Genomic DNA, 21,928 nt, shown 5'->3' with positions numbered 1-21,928 from the left:
CAGTATATGCAGGGGCAAAGAGGTGTGAGACAGCAGAGCAAGATTTGGAAATTAAATGCACTTCACCTGTCGTGACACAACAGGTATGAATGGGCAAAATTCAAGATCAGAAAGAGCTGTGCAGGGGATTCGAAGGAGTTTGGATGTTCCCTGAGAATAAAGGGGAGGTTTTATTAAAGGAATCTGAGCAGTGAGGGGACATGATATTATTTGCATATTAAGAAAGTCCTTCTGACAATAATGTAAGGAGTAGATTCACAAATAGTCACAAAAAAGGGAGATGATTTTGGAATATCAGAGAAATATTGAGTCATCAATCAAGTCATTGAAAGTGAAGATGGAGAATAACAGATAGATTTAAAAGATATTTAGGCTATAGTTTCAATAGACATAATGAACAATTAATTTTTGGGCAAGGAAGAGAGAAAAGTCTCAGATAATCCCAAAGTTTTGTGTGGGGAAAAAGATATCACTTGCTGAGCACTGGGATGCAGAAGGAGGAACATAGTTGGGGGACAGATAATGTGAGTTTTGGACATGCTGTGCTTGAGTACCTATGGGTCATATAAGCAGAGATGTCCAGCAGGAAGAAGCATACTTGATTTTGAAGCTCTGAAGAGCAATGTTGGCTCAAAGGAGATATTTGGGAGTCTTCAGTGGTAGGTGGAACCATGTGTACGATCCTCAGAGAGAATGCGTAGAATGAAGAGAGAATCAGGTAAAGTATCCAGGGAAAGATAATATTTAAGCAGTGATTGGAGGAAGAGGAACCATCAAAGGAAGAATAAACTTGAGTAAACAGAGAGGTCAGAAGAAAACAAAGAGAATGTGTATCATGGAAGCCAGCAGAGGAGGAGTTTCCAAAAGTGGAAACAGTCAACAGTGACTACGAAGACAGAGTCTGTACCTGACTCACCCTCGTTGGTCATTTTTTGACCAATTGAAATTTATATTCTATTCATATTAGATACTAAATATAAAAATATTATGTTTAAATAAATTACTTAAAATATACATGGTCAAATTATAGACATTACAGCTAACAATTATGACCAGACCAGTACATCTTCACTCTTTTATTCTTATGGTTATGCCAGAGGCGTTGTTTCTTATTGTGCTTGAAGCAAAGCCTGGAACCATATAGAGCAACTATTCCTGAGATTCCCCAGTGTAAAAATGAAATTTTATGTTCTAGAAATGAACTCTAATATATGACTGAGGGGACCCTTTTGAGAGAGTCTTTATAATGCCATAATATAACTACTTGGCACTCACAAATTCAGCCATTCAGGTTTTTATATTTGTCATAATGTCAGAAATTACCCTGAGGAGTCCAGAGAGTAGAAATACTTTGAATATGATGGAAACATATTCAGAGTTCTCAACACTGTCATGTAAACGTTGAACCTAAATAATTGAATGAGAAAAATACATTTTAAAAGGTTTATTCCATGAGTTAAGGTCATAGCATTTTATAATAATCTCAAAAAGAATGCTAAAATCTAAAACTGGGATACCAGTCTTTCAGGGCTAAAATACAAGTTAGTTGAAACTCAGAAAATTACTTGTTAGATGTGGTGCTTGCATGTGTGTGTATGGGAGTGTGTCGGTTTTATGGGGTGTCTGCCCATGACACATCTAGAATCTAGATTGCCTAAGAGGCAGGATGGCATATATGAGCAGGAAATGGTGCACACCTCCCAAAGGGGTATAAGTTTTAGATGATCTGCTCAGTTTCCTTCTGGTTTCTCAAAGGGGATGCATTGTTTTTTGTTTTTTGTTTTTTGTTTTTAGCCGTGCAACATGCATGATCTAGGTTCCCTGACCAGGGATCGAACCCATGCCTCCTGCAGTGGAAGTTCGGAGTCCCAACCACTGGAACGCCAGGGATGCATTCTTATATCCCATATATCTGCTCACTTAAACAAGATGTGGTTTGAACAAAAGTCAACCAACAAAAGTCAACTAGTCACAACTAGTTAATTTGTTAGAAAATAAGTGTAGGCATCATATCTGTGAAAGCTTATGGTGGTTGCCATAAACAACCACCCACAAAACATATACTAGTTCCTTCAACTTATTATCTTGAAAATTTACAAAACTAAAGAAAAGTTGAAAGAGTAGTGCATTTATTTACCTTTCATCTAGAATCACCAGTTGTTTAGCCACATTTGCTTGATCAGTCTGTATCTAGGACCATTTTTTTAAAAAATAGTTTTCTTTGAACCATTTGAAAATAAGTTGTAGACATCATGACACATATTCCTAAGAATGAGGAAATCTCCTGTATAACCACAGCAGCATTAGCAAACCCAAGAAGTGTAACACTGGTATAATAATCTTATCTACCCATGTTTAGATCTCCCCAGTTGTCCCTTTAATAGCCAGGATCTAATCAAGAGTCACACACTACATTTAATTATCATGTCTCCTTAGTCTCCTTCAACCTAGAACAATCTCCCACCTATTTTCTCTGTTGGTGCTGTTTATGACATGGATATGTTTAAAGAATCAAACTAGTTGTCTTGTAGACTATCCTACAATCTGAATTTGTGTGTTAACAGTTTACTAGGGCTACTGTAACAAAGTACCACAAACCAGGTGGCTTGAAACAACAGAAATTTGTTGATTCACAGTTCTGGAGGCTAGAAGTCCAAGATCAAGGAGTTGACAGGGCCACACTCCCTCCAAAGGCTCTAGAGGAGAATCCTTTCTTTCTTCTGCCAGCTTCTGGTGGCTCTTGGTGTTCCTTGGCCTTGGATAACATAACTCCAATCTCTGCCTTTGTGTCTTCACATGGTGATCTTATGAAGACACCACTTGTTGGATTTAAGGTCCACCCTACTCCAGTATGACCTTATTTTGACCTAACTAATTATATCTGCAAAGACCTTATTTCCAAATAAGGTCACATTGTGAGGTACTGGGGGTTAGGGCCTCAACATATGAATTTTGAGGAAAACACAATTCAACCTGTAATAGTGTGATTGTTTCGTATGATTCAATTGAGCTTGAAGATTTTTGTCGAGAATATTTCGTAAGTGATGTGGGGTACTTCCAACTGAATCAGTTTGTCCCATTATTGGCGATGCTAAATTTGTTCACTTAGGGTGGGGTCTGCCAGATTTCTTTTGTTATTAATAAGTAATTAATAAGTAATCTGTGAGGGTGGGAAAAAAACAAGACAAGGTGAAAAGCAAGTCATTATTTGGAAGCTCCTACACAGGTAGGAGAGGGGAAGAGTGAGACAGGGCAGGAAAGCAGCCTGTGTGGGGAAGAGCATCAAGCTACTCATCGCTGTGGTTGCGAGCTTAATCCCACTGGGAGTCAGTGCGGAACAGAATACTTTCTCAGTCCCCAGCTGGGGGCCACTGGGGTGGGGCTGAGTTGCTTAATTCTCTGGAATTTCCACCCTCCCCTGCTGCAGGCAGAGCTGGCTCTGGGACTGGAGAAAGCCCTGAGGCCTTTGGGTGCTTGTGCTTCACATTGTCAAGGCTGAGGTGATGGCCAGGGCACAGACACCACCTGCTACAATCGCCTGCCTTTACTTATTTATTTATTTATAGTTGATTTACAGTGTTATGTTAGTTCCTAGTATACATCAACATGATTAAGAATATATATATGGAATGTATATGTACATGGAATATATTTATGGAATATATATATGTACACATGTATATATATATATATATATATATATTCTTTTTCAGATTTTTTTCTATTATAGGTTATTACAAGATGTTGACTATAGATCCCCGTGCGGTACAGTAGGTCCTTCTTGTTAATCTATTTTATACATAGTAGTGTGTATCTGTTAATCCCAAACTCCTAACTTATTCCTCCCCCGTCCTCTCCCCTTTAGTAACCATAAATTTGTTTTCTGTCTGTGGGTCTATTTCTGTTTCATAAATAAGCTCATTTGTACCATTTTTTTAGATTCCACATATAAGTAATATCATATGATATTTGTTTTTCTCTGTCTGACTTACTTCACTTAATATGATAATCTCTATGTCCATCCATGTGGACTTGCAAATGGCATTATTTCATTCTTGTTTATGGCTGAGTAATATTCCATTATGATGACCTTTTAAACTTACTTTATGAGCAAGTTATAGACCTCAGCTACTTGGTCTTTAGCCATACTTTTAAGAGTTTTCCCTATACAATGTCCTGCCTTGTCAATTTCAATTAATTTTGATTTCATTTTGATGACCTTTGGAACCAGAGTTAAGAAAGAATCCACTGCTCACACTCTACAGATTCTGAGTTATCAGTGACATGGCAGGGGAGCAAGGGAGTGAAGTGAATTACCGGATGGCCAAGAATGAATGGTGAAGAAATGCATATGGTACAACTGCAGGCTGGGAATGTGTCCTTCTCCCTCTCTACACAAGCTTGCCGTACGTCCTGCTGCTGCCCTGTAGCCCACACTGAGGACAACTCTCTGAGTAGCGGCCGAGGCCTGGTCCTGTCATGGACTGAATTGTTTTCCCCAAAAATACAGATGATGAAGCTTAATCCCCAAGGTGACTGTATTCAGAGGTAGGGCTTTTAAGGAAGTAGTGAAGGTGAGGTCATAAGGGTGGGGCCCTAAGGATATGACTGGTACCCTTCTAAGAAGAAGAAGAGACACCAAGGATGCAAGGACACAGAGGAAAGGCCGTGTGAGGGTGCAGCAAGAAGGTGGCCACCTGCAAGCCGAGGAGAGAGGCCTCACCAGAAGCCAACCCTGCCGCCACCTTCACCTTAAACTTCCAGCCTCCAGAACCATGAGAACATAAATTCCTGTTGTTTAAGCCACCATGTCTGTGGTAATTGCCATGGCAACCCTAGCAAACAAATAGAAACGGTTGTGCTTGCTTCCTCTTTTCTCAGCTCATTTACCCTCTTATATCCCTCTTTTAACTTAAAGGAAGAGATACCTTACTTCCTGGCTCTAAATCCCTTTTCCTGCCCAGGAGGTAGTTTATTCCCAAACATATCCCATTTGCTGTCTTTCCAATTCTTTAAGAAAATAAGGTAGAATGTAAATCATAAATAGATAATAAATAACATTCTTTTCTTTTTCTTCTATTATCTTCATCCTCTCCTTCGCCAAAGACTCTGTTCCTTTTCTGGCCTGAGGCATGCGGATGGCTCTCAGGTAAAGCCTGCCAGGACAGGAGGGCAGGTAGTGGTGTATTTATCACCGAAAGGAAGATGCTCTTACCATGAGTTAACTACAAACATGAATCTAAAGCAGTGCTTCTCAAATAATTTCTGAAAAAAAACCAAAACGAAACAGAATTGCTGGGCTCCCCTGGTGGTGCAGTGGTTGAGAGACCGCCTGCCGATGCAGGGGACACGGGTTCGTGTCCTGGTCCGGGAAGATCCCACATGCCGCGGAGGGAGCCATGGCCGCTGAGCCTGCGCGTCCGGAGCCTGTGCTCCGCAACGGGAGAGGCCACAACAGTGAGACGCCCGCATACCGCAAAAAAAAAAAAAAAACAGAATTGCCCCCCACAACCCCTACCAGATCTATAGTTTTGTAAAATAGGATAAAAATGAATTTCTAGAAAAAAATAAAGACATACAAAATACAAGTCCCAACTTTCAACAGACAGAAAATTACTCTGTCAAATTGCTTTTGAAGTTTCTAAACCATTGTTTCTGTACTTGCCACATACACTTAACAAATAGTTCAAGGACAGGCACTGGTGTATGGACCACACTTTGAGGACAACAGTTTCAAAGGACAGGTGAATTATTTCCTTCCTTTCTCATTGGTTCCTATCATCTCATTCAGAGTCGGCCGAGCTCTATGTCTAGGAGAGCTTCTTCCCTTTGACTCTCTCTCTCTCTTTTTCTGCACCTCTGCCTTCCTGTTGGAGTTCATCCTACCAGACTTTCCTGTATGGTCAAGGGCATGGAGAATTGAGTTATCCTAGGAGGATCTTGGGAAGACCGCTAGTCCTCTGTAAGAATTAGGTTTCTCAAATCCCTCTGATTGGAGCGTCTATAAGATAGACCACTCTCTCTCTCTTGCTAAGATCGATAGCCTGGCGTATTTGACTCTCTGATCAATCTCACTTTTCTGAAACTCTTCCTCTGTCTCCTTCATATCAGTCTATCCATGGACAGTCAGACTGGCAATGTGTCAGATGAAACTAGGGTAACAGATTTCTGGGTCTAGGGACTTCACCATCTGTAATGGTAAGTGGGAGGGCAGAGAGATTGGCAGAGATTCCTGGAACTCTTAAAGAGGCTTGGAGCCTAAAGATCTACATAATTTACTGGAATAAACCCTCTCCAGGGAAGTGACTGTCCACACAGTACGTTTAGTTTATTGCCCAGAAATAAATGAAAGGTTGAAGGACGACAGTCGTTATGTGCCGGCATACTGAGAGTGTACAGCCAAAGCCCAAGTGCATGGTCAGTACTCACAGTCTCCCATTGTTACCTGGACAACAGTCTTTATCCTGTCTCTCACCTGTCTCATGAACATCTATGTGACAATTGGCCTCTAGCGGGGTCAGCTTTGTGAGGCTGGAGCCCCAGGAATTATTCCAAGTGGTTTAGAATATAAACCTCTTATAAGAGATCACTGCATCACCATGGTGTTTCCCACACCAGGACACCCTACCTCAGCAAGAACACATCATATCCAGCCAGAGCACCTGGTTTCTAGAAGAGGTGATGCACACGCCATTCCTGTTCTCTTGGAAGACAAACAAGGACAGCGCTCCGGGAGCAAAGATCATGTGGTCAGGCTGTAACAGACGCGGGTAAGTCTGGTCTGAGCCTAGCAGACTAGCCCTGACACTAGCTGATTCCCATAAAAAGTGGTCCTATTATTCACCCTAACTTGGCCTTGCCTAGAATATGCTGAGATGTTAAAAGATGGAAGATTCTGGGTTTTTTTAGGAAATGAGCTAAGGGAAAATTGAAAATGAAATAAGGGAAAACTAAGGAGCAAATTCCTTGAGAAGGGATGAGTTCCAGAAAACACATGAAGCATTGCCCTTGATAGGAAAGGAAGCTGTTTGCTCAGTTGCCAAAGGAAGGGAAACATGGACAATGGCACAAGTGCAGAGAAGTTTGGAAATCAGGAGGTGCAAAGGTCCTACTTTCTCAACCAAGTAGAAGGTAAAGTATATGGAGGATGTGAAGAAGCCACTAGGAAGGGCAGAAGGTTTGAGAGAAAAATGCTTCCCTTGGAGACAACAACAATAATCTTATTGGCAAACAAGCACTGGCTTGCTGGGTTGTAATGACAGCCCATCTGGGGTGTGGGATCGTGAAGTATAAAGGGAAGCCAGTTTGCCCAGTTGTGTGAATCTGGCAGAGTTCAGCTGCTGGGTACAGACTTGGAGCTGATGGGAATCTGGGTCTGTTCGCCCAAGTGTGATGGAAGGAGAGAGAGACTAGGTGATTAAAGGATAGGTCGTGGAGTCTGACCTGGAGAATAAATTCGAAGAAAGGAAAACTAAGTTCAAATGCTTGCTGGCTCCGCCATTTACTAGCTTGGCCAAGATTCTTAAATCTCTGACTCAGTTTCCACAATTTAAAAATGGAGAGAATAGCAGAACGAATTATGTTATCAGTAACTATGAGGATTAAAAGAAATAATTGTATATATAGCGGCTTACCACAATGTCTGGCATATGGTAAGTACTCAAGAAATTTTTCTCTTTCTTCTTTAAGATATTATGAAAATCTCCCAACTATTAAGTGTTTTTTCAAATGTAGGATTCTGTCTGGTTGTTTAGTATTCCATAGTATTTATGAACTCTATGTCCATCCCTTTTTGATGAGAGCACAATGTAGAAACTAGGACAGCATAGCACATTGGCAGGCTCCAGAGTCAAACAAAATGCCTGGGTTTGACTCCTGGCTTCACCACTTACTACCTGTGTGACTCTGGAAGAGTTACTTAACTTCTGTAATCTCAGTTTTCTAATCTGTGAAATGGGTATAATTTTATTTCTCCCGAGTTGTTACGGTAATTAACTGATGTAATACACGTGAATGCTCAGTAAATCTTAGTGGCAATGATGATGATAATGATGAAGATGTTGGTGTTTCCAAACGTTTAAGACATTTCCAGAGTATGCCAATTGCATTGCTAGTTTTATAATTTCTAGAAAGTGAGGTTAACCGAGAAGGGTGGCTCTGGTTGGACAGAATATTCTTCAAGATTCTGAAAAGCACAAGTTAAATAAAACTTGTGCAGTGACAACTAATACGTCATATTTTTTTAAGTAAGACAAATGAAAGAAAAAGATCAACCATCTCAAGAGGACATGCAATTTGATTATAAAGTAATGAGACAGACTCCACAACAGTCAATCGTATTATTTTGAGTTACAGCTAGAACGCTTACTCTCTTCTGGAGATAGGAAGCTTTGGTGAGCCTAGTGATTATGTCACTGGATATCAGTTTATGATAAATAAAAGTACACACATATCTATTAATATTCTCTCTGGCTTCAAGCCTTGATACTAAAAATATGACTTAGCATATGTTGTACTGGCTTTCATGTGATCACTAAACTTATTATTTTCCCCAGGTATAATCCTCTGTTTGATGACTCATATACTAATGAATTCCATACAATATTTGTTATTGTCGGAGAAAAATCCTGGTAGATTTTCAGTTATTATCTCAGTTGATGATACAGGTCTGAATTCAAAAAAGTAATTCAAATTCTTTTGAAGCTGTGTGAGATCTGTTTGCTTCATCTTCTACTCCACGCGTGAAGCAATTAACTTTGGTTATATTCATATAATACTTTCCCATACTAAAAGAAAAATTATTCCAACTTTTTCTTAATATTAAAATCATAGCCTTGAGAGTATCAAAAATACTGGAAGGTAGAACCTGGCCAAGAGCAATACAACAAAAATATTGAAAATTGCTGCCTGCCAGCCAAACGCTGTTGCCAAATTAGAGGGAGGAATGTGGATCGTGACCCTTTCTCACCCTTCCTTTGATCGGTCTTTTGACGGAAACATTGATGGAAAGGATTTGTGCCTAATGATAAAGGCTGTGTCTCCAAGAGGCAGGAAGTTGGACTGGGTTTTTCATGTTCTGTAGACGATGGTCTATAATAATCTAGAGTAGTGAAAATGTCATCTGTAGTGATAGATTACAAAATGATGCTACAACAGCTAAGTTGAGATCAATTACATTAACTGAAGTTAATTTAACTGAAGTACGTTTCCAGGCGGTAGGAGTAGAAAACATAAAGAGAGGACTGTGATTATTGGAAGAGCAGCTACAGGCCACAGGATGGAGCCAAAAGAGGTCCAGGGCCCCAGGACCAGTATTTCTACGGGGGCGCCTGGGGAGCCCCTTTGGAGAGCTCAGATGCCCTCATGACCGTGATTCCTGCATAAGTATGCTGTGTTGACCCTTGGGTCTTTGATTTTCCCCTGTGAGTTATTTTTTTCCTTTTTTTCTCTTTTAAAAACATCTCAGTTGTTCCATATTTCGTGGCTTCACCTATTTCTTGTATTGTCACATCCAGAGGCAAGCTTTACTCCCCTGGTGCGTGGTCTACGGATAGTGCCTTGAATTTGTATAAATATTTGACAGATGTTCACACATATAACCCATGTCAGGCCATTTTGTGGGCGTTCAATAACCATATACGGTGCCTCGTGCTTTTCTATGCACAGACGTCACATCTTATCTGAGCCTTACAAGAGCCCTGTGAAGAAAGCAGGGCAAGTGTTAAGGCCGTTTTGCAAGTGAGGAACTTGGAAAAGAAATTAAGAAATGGGAACAGGTTCCCAGAGTTGTTAGGAATTTGACCCTTGTTGAGCTTCTCACTCTGAGGCATTCAAAACAGATCAGCAAATATTTGGAGCATAAGACCCTCTCCCAAAACCTCCAGTGTCTTACATGCTTCTGAAATGAAATTCATACCGAGCGTGGGCTTTGAGTCTCCACAGCCAGAGGTCCTTAATCGAGAACCCATGGATCTCTGTGAGATTTATGGATGGGTGACTGAGAACTCCCCAAAACTGTGTTCAAACTATGTTTTTACCCCTTTCCAGAGATGCTTCAAGGCTACCAGAAGATTCTCAAAGTGTCCATCACTTGGGTCAATCTTACACCTAAATCTCTTAAGGATTTCCAAACCGCTAGTCTTTTCTTCAGTAGGAGATACAGATTATTAGTCACGTTTCAACTTCATGAGAGGTTTCTTTACACCAGAACCTTATTAAAATAAATACACAAGAAATTCCTAGTCAACAGGAATTTGGAGATAAACAAAGCCAATGCTTGGTTTCATAGAAGTACAGTGGGAGGATAATGAATCAGAGGTACCTGGAAGAGACTCACGTCAGTCAATATCAGTGATTCCAAACTTTGGCTTGTGTAAGATACTCCTTGAGAGCCCATAATGCTTCAGGTCCTGACCCACTGACTTAGAACCTCTGAGGGAGGCATCCTGTCATTTGCATTTTAAATGATGACTTCGGGTAATCCCGATGCTGGCCAGTAGTCTACACTAGGAGAAAAAGTGCCTTTTCCATTTCCGGCATCTCTTTTCTTATGCATAAAAGAGTTTCATTTAAAAAAAATGTTATTGAAGTAAAAACTGCATACAGAAAAGCACACGGCATAAATGAACAGCTCAGTGAATTCTCACATGGGAACACACTTGTGTAATCACCTTCCAGGTTAGCAGACAGAATGTTTTCAGCTTCCCAGGAGCCTCAGTCCCCATCCTCACCCCATCCTCCCAATGATGATTCCTCTCCCTTCTCTCTAAAGGTGCCAATATTTTACCTCTTTCTGGACTTTATACAAATGCAATCATACACTATTATTTTATGTTTGGTAGCATCAGGTTACAGAAGAGCCACACCAGTCCCTTTAACAGAGACAATTTAATTGAATATAATGAATTGCTAACTGTGTATTGGAGAACCGAGAAGGCAAAAAGAGACACTAGAGTCGAATCAGGAAGTAGCAACCTCAGGATGCAAAAGGGGAGACGCTGGAATTATTAAAATTGAGGAGACCAACTTTGGGGGGTTCCGTGGAGCTGAAGCTCAGACCTCTGAGGGGATGTAATGATGTTTTTTCTGTGAAGAAGGAAAAACCGAAAATAAGAAATAATTGATGCTACAGGAAGGAGCAGGTCCATTTTCCTCTTCCAGCCTTGCAGTCCCTAGTGTCCCCTATTGGCAGAACCTCTCAGGGAGGCAGCTAGCAAAGCAGGAATGTGCTTCACAGAGTCCCAGCCTCAGCGCTGCAAAGCACAGACTGGAAGGCTGGGTTTGCAGGTGGAAGACAGCAGCTGAATAACTTGCAGAGTTTCTTTAGCTCAATATGTTTGTGAGATTCATCCATGTTATGTGTGGCAGTAGTTCAGTTTTTTTATTGCTGCATAATATTCGGTTGTATGAATATACTGCAATTTACCATTTTATTGTTGATGGGCATTTGGGATGTTTCCTTTTTTTTACTATTATGAATCATAATGAAAATAAATATTCTTAGATATGTTTCTTGGTGCACATGTGTATATTTTCTACAGTATATGCCTAGAAATGTAACTGCTGGGCCATAGGGTTGCATATATTCAGTTGTAGATAAGGCCAAACAGTTGTCCAAAGTGGTTCTACCAATGGACACTCCCACCGGCCAGTGTATGAGAGCTGCCAGTTCTTACGCATTCCAGTCAACTCTTGATGTTGTCAAACTTTTAAGTTTTAGCCAATCTGGCATGAGGATGATGGTATGTCATTATAGTTTTAATTTTCATTTCCCTGAAGACCAATGGCATTGAGCTCGTCTTACGTATATCTATCAGCTATTTCTATATCCTCTTCTGTGAAATGTCTGTTCAAAAAGTCCCTTGTACATTTTTCTATTGGACTATCTTTTTCTTATTGATTTGTAGGAATTCTTTTTTTTGTTTGTCTGTTTGTTTTTTGCGGTACACGGGCCTCTCACTGTTGTGGCCTCTCCCGTTGCAGAGCACAGGCTCCGGACGCGCAGGCTCAGCGGCCATGGCTCACAGGCCCAGCCGCTCCGCGGCACGTGGGATCTTCCCAGACCGGGGCACGAACCCACGTCCCCTGCATCGGTAGGCGGACTCAACCACTGCACCACCAGGGAAGCCCTGGAGGAATTCTTTGTATATACCAAATGTAAATCTTCTATCAGTTATATAGTGTGCTTTTTTCTTAGCTGTAACTTACCTTTTCCACTCTTTTAATGAAGAACAGAAGTTACCAATTTTTTAATTATAGTAAAAAACACATAACATAAAATTTACTATCTTAACTATTTTAAGTGTGCGGTACAGTTGAACAGTTGTAATCTGCTGTGCCACAGATTTCTAGAATCTTCTCATGTTGTAAAACTGAAACTCTGTACCCATTAAACAATAATTTCCCCTGCCCTATGTCCCCAGCCTTTGGCAACCATGTGTCTACTGTCTGTTTTTATGGTTTTGACCACTTTAGATACTTCATATGAGTGGAATTGTAAAGTATTTGTCCTTTTGTGACTGTGACTTATTTCACTTAGCATAATGTCCCAGAAGTTCTGAATTTTCATTAAGTACTCTTCGATGTCTGATTTAAGAAATTTTTTCCTACCACATGGCCATGAAAGTATTATCTTGAATTATCTTCTAGATCTGTGCTAATACAATAGTAGCCACTGGCCATATATGACTATTTAAGTTTAAATTAACTAAAATTAAATTTAATTTAAAATACAGTTTCTCAGTTGCAGTAGCCACATTTCAAGTGCTCAGTAACCACTTGAAACTAGTGGCTAATGTATTGGACCGTGCAGAATTATAGAACGTTCTACCACCATAGAGATTTCTGTTGGACAGCACTGATCTACAGGGTTCATTGTTTACTTCTCACGTTTGGATTAGCAGTCCACCTGGAATTAATTTCCGTGTACATGTTTGGTAGTGGTCAAGTTTAATTTTGTCCATACGGACCTTCAACTAATCCAGCACTATTTATTTTTTTCCCCACTGCTCTGCAGTTGCTAACTTGGTAATTTATAAAGTTTCCATTCACAAGTAAGCTTGTTTATAGATTCTCTTTCTGTTCCATTAATCCATTTCTCTACCTTTGTGCTCATACGTATGATTGGCTTTTACTTAGTTATTTTCAGTATGATTTTAAACCTGAAAAGACCAAGTCTACATTTCTTTTGCTAGACAGCATTAAAGCACAAAGTAAAAGTTAATCTAAATTCTAGAAAGGTAAGAAAATTTACTTTTTTCTTTTTCGTACCTGGGTTTTGTGGCTTGAAATTGTTCAGACTACTTAATGCCTGACACTTTTGGAAGCAGGAAACCTGGGCTCCCTGGAGGTCTGTCTCCTAGAAGCACCTATTGTTATGTGTATTTCCCTCCCACTAAAGGTGATTGGATAGACACACCCAAGTTTTAAAATGTGGGTTGCCATGATTTTCTAATGTGTTCCTTATATGATACCAAGTCTTTTGAATTCAGGAACTGTGCCTTCCATCTGATTTGGAAATTTCCAAATAACGTCTTATATGGTGGTCTTCCAGGAAGGGCGCTGTGCATATTTCTTTTTTTTTTTTTAATTTATTTACTTTATTTATTTATTATTTTGGCTGCGTTGGGTCTTCGTTGCTGCACGCGGGCTTTCTCTAGTTGCGGCGAGCGGGGGCTACTCTTCGTTGTGGTGTGCAGCCTTCTCATTGTGTTGGCTTCTCTTGTTGTGGAGCATGGGCTCTAGGCGCGCGGGCTTCAGTAGTTGTGGCTCGCTGGCTCAGTAGTTGTGGCTCACGGACTCTAGAGCGCAGGCTCAGTAGTTGAAGTGCACAGGCTTAATTGCTCCGTGGCATGTGGGATCTTCCCGGACCAGGAATCAAACCCGTGTCCCCTGAATTGGCAGGTGGATTCTTAACCACTGCCACCAAGGAAGTCCCTGTGCATATTTCTTAATGCTTAAGTGGCTACCTTCAATGCTTTTCTTCTTCTTTTCTCTGTCTTTGTCTTGGCTCTTCCTGGAGAAGTTCTCTTTTGAATTTTCTCTTTCTTAAGAAGCAAACACCAAATTTACTCTGGTGCTGATGGCAGGAGGGAGAGGAGGACTGATGTTCTAGAAATGGAGGCGTGACCCACGACACCTAACTCAGCCTGGACCACAGTCAGGCTGGCTTGACTGCTGATGCCACCGCTCTCAGACTTGTGGACTGAGATTCAGTTTTCTTATCACAGGACTCAGCAAACTCTGGCTGGTGGCCAGTACAGCCACTGTTTCTGTGCGGCTTGGTCACCTATTTTTGTATGGCCCATGAGATAAGAATGGTTCTTACATTTTGAAATGGCTGAAACAAAACCAAAAGAAGAATATCTTGAGACATGTGAAAAATACATGAATTCCACTTTTCAGTGTCTGTAAGTAAAGTTTTATCGGGATACAGCCACTCCCATTTGTTCACCTATTGTCCTTGACTACGTTCACAGTGTAACCGCAGAGTTGAGTGAGTACAGAGATGTGACAGAGGCTGGATGGCCCTCAAAGCCTAAAATATTTACTCTCTGGCCTTTATGGGAAAAGTTTGTCAACCTCTGCCTTATTTGGAAAAAAAAAATCCAGATAATGATTCCTCCATCAGAGGCTTTTTCGTGAGGATTAAATGAATACTTGAGATAAAATATGGGGCTGTGCTTGGAATACACAGGTAGTTGAGAAATGATTCCCTTCAGCCAATCCTAATGCCTAACCTTATCACATTCCCTAAACAGTGACTTCTGCTTAAGATGCTCTGAAGCACAGTTCAGAGCATTCGCACGGACAGATAGATGGTAAAGCTAAATGTACTCTGTATTCTATTTAGATATAACTTTCACTAATGAACCTCCTACAAATGCACAAGGATTCATTTAAACCTGAACGCTTTCATTGGCAAAGGCAAATTTGCTCATAAAACATTCCCACGGATCCAGGAGATGCCAATTGCTCTAGACAGCATCTCTACCTTGCCTTTCCGAGACATCTAATTCTGAATCATCCCCCGACGTGCTTCCAAGCATCAGATAATTTTATGTTCCTCTGGCCGCTAGAGAGCACTTTGAGACTAGCAAACGTGGGTCTGGGCACCCAGGCCTCCGTTTGAACCCTGCTCTCCCCAGGATCATGGGACTGTGCGGTCAGTCACTGCGCCATCTAGCTACCAGCGGCGGCTTGCAAATGGCTAGCAAGGCTGATGGATGCATTTTGTGAAGCTTAGTGACCTGTGGTAGTGATAATGAAGTATTCTGAAGCCCAGATCACATCTTATTCCGTCACTCTGGTTTCCTGCCTGTGGTGGCATCGCCTCATTTGGGCGGCTTCACAGCGTGTTTCTAAGGCAAGCATTTTAGCCAGGGTCCGTTTCCTCATGGCTCCTTCTCTTTTCTGCCAGATTGAATTTATCTCAAAGAGAAAATATCGCTTGATATTGATTCCAGTGCACGAGATAATTTCAGCTTCTCACTCTGCAGTTCATCCAAAGCCCTGTTTAAAATCTTGAAGAGGTTTTCCGAGGCTAAGAGGCACAGTTCAAAAGAACAGTTCTTAAGTGTGTTTAAAAGACCCTTGGCTACATTTTCTGATGTTTCATCAGCAGTTTGCACTGATACACTTTCCATTGTTATTACAACTGAACCATATCATAGGGAGTTGTACCAGCAAGACCATCAAGTTTTCCAAAAAGCTATAAAGCTTTGATGTTTTCTGGTCTATTTCTTACTGTGCTCTTAAAAATGTTTAGCTTCTGCTGAGCCAAATGTGTACCTCTAAACGCATATGCAGTGAAAAACTCTTCAAGCATCTCAGTTACTGCTGCAATCTCTGTATATACAGCAGGAGGATGCAATTCTGTTTGGATGAAGCAAGGGGGGGAGTTCTTTGTGGTGTGCACTGTGAATGAATAATACCCACAATCAACTGGGCTTCAGCCCATCGGCACTGGGGTCTGGCTGTGAATATAGAAGAATCCACTTTCCCAACCACTGCTTATGAGCATTTCCCAAAGCTATTCCATTCTGTATTATTGTTTGCATCAAAGAGAAATCAAAGGCATCAGTTCTGGCCCTGATTCCTGAACTGATTGAGGCATTTATGAGGATGGTTTGCAGGGGATTTCTTTGATGTTTTCAGAAACCCTAAATAATTTCTCCCTCTTTTGAATGACACTTGACTTTCAAGTAAAGGATATGCCTGCATGTGAAATGTCAGCTCTGTCTAATAATAACCAGCTTAATGTGCCACTAAATCACTAGCAGCATTTGTCACCATCTTTAGAGAATGAAGCTCTTTCCCCTGCCCCAGAGCCTGGCTACAGGATCTGGCTGGAACAGGGCAGAGGCGCTACAAACAAACGGATTGCTCCGTAAGGAAATTACACTCTACAATGTAAACTCGCTATCTCACCTTCTGCCAACACGTAGCATTTGCGATATGTGACATGAGTACAGCGAGGGAGTGAATAGGCTATTAACAAAGACTTTCAAGAAAGGGACTCCTCTGGGTTTCACAGGGAGCCATGAATACGAAAACATAAAGGAATGGAAGGCAAAGATAAGTAGTTTACATGGGGGTCTATGCATTACTGTGGAGATATTATCGGTTCCCAGCAGCCAGACTTAGTTTTTAGCTATCCGTCTCTAAGCCAGACCCAGGCATCTTCTCCAGTCCGAGAGGGTGGACTCCCTGCACACTCTTGATTGATTGATTGATTGATTGATTGATTTCATGTGATGCTTTTTGTGTGAGTGCAAAGATAGTAGATCTCTATCTGAAAGGTAATGTTATCCCTGGGATTTCAACACGCGTTGAGTTAAAAGTACAAAGCAGAAAGACCCCATATGTGTGCGTTATATATTTATTTGCCCAAAACTCCATGGTTCTCAGGGGGCTCTGATTATGTCAAGGACATAGTAACATTTAATATTCAGTGAATACACAAAAAGAGGGCATGCACTCCTCCTTGTGTGAGCTTAAGCACAGCTCTAGAAACACAATCCGATTTCTTCAGATGGGATCTTTTCCCCAGGTTATGAAGGGCTACGGTTAGAGCAACTTCTAATGCTCAAGGTTGAAATGCGTATGATCCTGTATGTCTGTGCAGGCTTTTGTTCTTTGCATCTTGTATATCTTGCACTTCTTCCAAAACAGAAACTGGGTTATAAACAGAATATTGCACTTAATGGCAGCAGTGACAAAGGGAGCAGGGGATCCCTGTGTCTATAAGCTACCTCCTGGGTGGGCAGAAAGGACTCGTTTTCGGTAGAAGACACACACAACAAATCATGTTCTACGTTGAACAGCTCTTTTAAATTGATTGGTTTTTTTGTTTTTTTGTTTTTTGGTTTTTTTTTTGGCCGCGCCGTGTGGCATGCAGGATCCTAGTTTCCCTGACCAGGAATCGAAGCCATGCCCCCCTGCATTGGGAGCGCAGAGTCTTAACCACTGGAGCACCGGGGAATTCCCCTGGACAGCTCTTTTATTGTCATCTTACACCGCGACTTAACTATTGAGTCAAACTGTTAGGTAGTTTTCTCTCTGGCACAGAACTGGAGGAAGCTGATTCAGCTTTCTTTATGCTCCTGGAAGGCTCAGCAGAGGGCCTTCCACAGAGGCTCCGAATGAACAGTTGTGATTGACTCTAAGACTCGGGATGGGCAGTGTGGTACCTGGAGGAGATCTCACCAGATCAGCTATGTGAATGGGAGCAAAGCCAACTCATCTTTCTGGGCCTCTATTTCCTCATCTGTAAAATGAAGGGGCTGGACTCAATGATTGCTAAGGTCACTTCCAGCTTTGTAAATTCTGTGCTTTTAAAATATACTTGGATCCTGAAAGAAGAGCATCTTCTTGGGTTTCGGACAAAAGAGCCCAGGTTGTATTTGTGCTTCACCTGCCACTACATCCTGACTTGCTGCTCTAATGAATCCGAGTTTGTTCTTCAGTGACATGGCTCAGCTCCAGGACCCCTTGGTGTGATTCTAACACTGTATAGGTATTGATTTTTCTTGCAGGATAGTGGCTACGGGAACCACCAAACTACTAAATCTCTCCCGTTCTCATAAGGATGCTTTCACAGGTATCCTTCCACTCCTTTTCGTTGATATTTAACTCAGTCCAGGGCTAATTCGAAGACAGCATTACTAGCTCTGTGGCTGACACCTGGCACCATCTCCGGTTGTCAGTCAAACACTGCAGCAGACAGAGGTTGGTCCAAAAGGGGCTTTTGAAGACTTTGACCTTGTCACTGCCATGTTGTTCTCCATCACCTCCTGCATCAAAGCTTAGAATTCCTTACTGTGAACAGTGACAGTAGTTACTCAAATAGGATAGGCTTCCTTCCGTATTTGGTTTGTTTGTGCCTGTAGCAGCTGACTTTTCACCTCACGGCATTGATTGCTGTTGTCATAGCAAGACCACAGATGTTACCCTCAATATACACATACGTAGTGAGCAGCCGTACTAAAATATCCATTTGATTCTTGCTTTCTCATTTTAGACGTTTACCCGCAGTGAGCGCTCCAGTGAGCTGACGGAAGGTACAACATGTCAAGCAGATTATGATAGCCATTAACTTCCCAATACGGTTTACACAGGGGCTTTCATTTACAGTGGTTCTTGGGCGCTCACCTTGTTACATCAGTGAAAATACACACTACAAAATAAGTGGGGACTTTGATGTCAATAAAGAATTCTCTATCCAGAACCGTAACACCTTGTTCATTACCTTTCCATGGTGACCCCAGAGTAGAGGGGGTAATTTAATGAGATCGTTAATATTTCTACAAAACCAGCAATCTGCTAAATCCTCTTTTGGTAGGCACGTTTGCAGAACTAACATAAGTGACTGCTCCGCACGAAGCATTATCTTTTCTTGTACAACACTGAAAGCCTACATGCTGCTTGACAAATTTGAATTTTAAAAAGTAAGAATGATTGGCATGTGGTAACTTACACAGAAATATAAAGTGGTACAAGAAAATTGCCCATTTCTTTTAGATCTACATTTTATAATTTTTTTTTCTTTTAAGAAGTGATAAGACATGTAATTTCCATCAGCTTCAACCAGTTATGTATGAAAGAGGCTGCAAGTTCAGCCCTGTAGCGGAAAAGCAAATCATGGGGAGAACTGACATACCGCAGACGCCTCCCAGCTGCCTTCCATTCCGGTCCTGGAGATGGTTGGTTTTAGGCCAAGACTTTAGGCCAAGACTCAAATCCAAGGACTGAGATACCGCATGTCTTGAAAACAGCTTAGCTCACCCTCGGCTCCCGACCCAACCAGCTCCAGTGTCTTACTCATTAAATGTCTTTCCAGGTCCATCAAGTGCAAGGAGAAAAAGGAAGCAGATAGAGAGGTATAATAGAGTTTACAGAGGAAGCCTTCTCTTGACACACGGGATGCTCCAAAAAATTGGGCGTAAAGCAATTATTGCCTATTAATTCTTTTATTTAGTCAGCAGCATTTATTGATATACCATCGCAAAGCAGCCAGCTCTGCGGACACGCCGAGTTAACACTTCTTCACTGATCTTTGTTATCATTTTGAAGATAATTGGGGGCCTCAGCTCATAACCCAGATCCTGACGTTTCGGGGATAGGAACGTTCTGTCAGTGTGCAGTCTGTCTGACTTTCATTAAACATGAATAACTGACTCCTTGCTCTAATACACGTATAAAAATGTATCTATTGACAAGACCATATTTTTTTTTTTTAGAATTTACATTGACTTCTTTTCTGGTCCACTCATCCCCTTACTTAAGGTTTAAACAGTCTAGTTGGGACTGCTGCATGGACACATAAACAAAGATTTCTTTTTTAAAAAGTGAAAGTGAAATAAAAATAAAAAAGTGAAAGTGGTCCTTTGCCCCTAAGGGCAGCTGTTGAGCTATGGAAAGAAGGTTTTGGTCTTGACAATCACGGGACTAAGAACAAAGATATTCCGACAGGCGAGTTATCTCATGACAGCATTTATTGCGTCAACTAAGCCAGCAATGAGGCTCTTTGATTCAGCATTTATTTGGGGCAGGGCAGCAGTGGTGCTAAGCTCTAGGAGGGCAAGAACACGGGTTTATCTTGTTCGTTGCTGGGATTCACAGCACGTAGCGCATAGAGAATTAATAAAAAACGATCGAATGCGTGAATGTTGTTGATTTTACAGATGAGGAAACAAAAGACTCTGAAGGTCATTTGGGTAGTAAGAAGTGGACCTGGAGATCAAGGTCTGGTTAGACCCCGAGGCCTGTGCCCTTTTTCACATGACAAATTAGATACCCACAGATTGGTGACTTTCCAGACTTCCTGCCTCTGTTTCTGGGTTGCAAATCACATCCTTTCCTGGGTAACAGAGGTGATGGGAGAGGTGGTGAGTGGTATCTTGATAGAGCAGACATCTATGAATACCATCAAAGCCCCATGTGAGGTCACCCTAGAAGGCTCTTACTTTGACTTCTGTCTTTTTAACCTGGATCTGCAACCTTCAAGGTACTGAATATATTCCAGGTTGTGCTACAGACCCGACGCAGATAACCTGCAGGCTGGTAAGTAGAGGCGCCGAGCCGAAGCCTGTGGCAGTAAGTCCTTCACACAGCTGATCGTCTTCACCCCCTGTGAAGTCCCCTCTGCTCACAACTGATGTGGCTGAAAACATAGCAAGCTTCTGTATCTGTGGTGGGTGGAGAAAGATCTTTAACTATAAACCAGAATACGAGGTATTAACAGGAGAGCTTTAACACCCACAGTTACACTTGGAGTTACGGGGTGTTAATGAGCCAGATAAACCGAGGAAGGCGTTTTTTCCCCTCCTGGGCTGCCTGGGTTCGCTGTGGGGGTAGAACAATTGAAACCTCAAGTTGTGAGACCATGAATCAGGGGGGTTTCCTGTATTATGAATGTTGTCATCTAATAAGATGAGAGACTTTCAGTGAAATGCAGGAACATTCAGGGTGATGTGTTTGCAGCAAGCAGGATCCTGAATTTATGGCAGAGGGGAGTGTGTGAGTTGACCAAAGTGGAGAATGATGAGAAGTAACTAAATTATGTATGACAGTCTTTACAGAGCAGAGGAAGGAAGAAAGCTTAACGATGTTGTGCTTGAAGCACCAGCAGCAACTGGTGACGTATAGGTTGGAGGTTGGTAAGAAGAGAAACGGATCTATGAAGGCTCAAAGATTATACATGAGTGTGACCCGGACCCAGCAGTGGATTTGGGAGGGGGAGGGGAACCAGGGGCTCAGCATATAATAAACTTTAGTGGCAACGAGACAGCCAAGTCAAGTTAACTTGACATTAAAAATCACCATCTTAATCTATGTAGCTCTTTCCAGCCTGAGTCTTATCAAGGCAAAAAAAAGAAAAGAAAAGAAAAGAAAACATCTATAGTTAATGATGAAGAATTTTTCCGCTTTGCTTTCCCGGCATCCACTGAAGGCAGTACATAATTTAATTATTGAATCTACAGTATGGACCATGGAGATGAAGAATGATGTGCCTGCTGTAGTGAGAAATTAGATAGAACCAACTGTTTATCCTGATCATTCTTCCTCTGTTAGGCTAAAGGAATACAGTTAACAAGCTTTTGTTTGGATTCGAGGCTCAGATCTGGAATGTGCTGATCGGAACTCAGGATTGCTACAGTAGCCATTATTTATGGAGTCCTGACAGTATCCTCAAGCCCCACGTGTGAAACAGAAAGGGGTCCATTCCTCATTCTCTGCCGTGTAACCAATGTTCCAGCGACTGCGGGGCTAGACGTCTGAAGAGAATAAGAAAGTTCAAGAAAATCAGATTTCGTTCCTTGGAGCAGCTGCCTTCAGAAATGTCACCCCAGGTCTTCCCTATTGACCTGCACCCAGTTTCTCGGATCTTTCTAACAATCGTTAACAAAATATGCACAATTGTATAGCC

Source organism: Orcinus orca, chromosome 21 (genome assembly GCF_937001465.1).
Source record: "Orcinus orca chromosome 21, mOrcOrc1.1, whole genome shotgun sequence".
NCBI classification, from domain to species: Eukaryota; Metazoa; Chordata; class Mammalia; order Artiodactyla; family Delphinidae; genus Orcinus; species Orcinus orca.
This window is presented reverse-complemented; position numbering follows the sequence as displayed.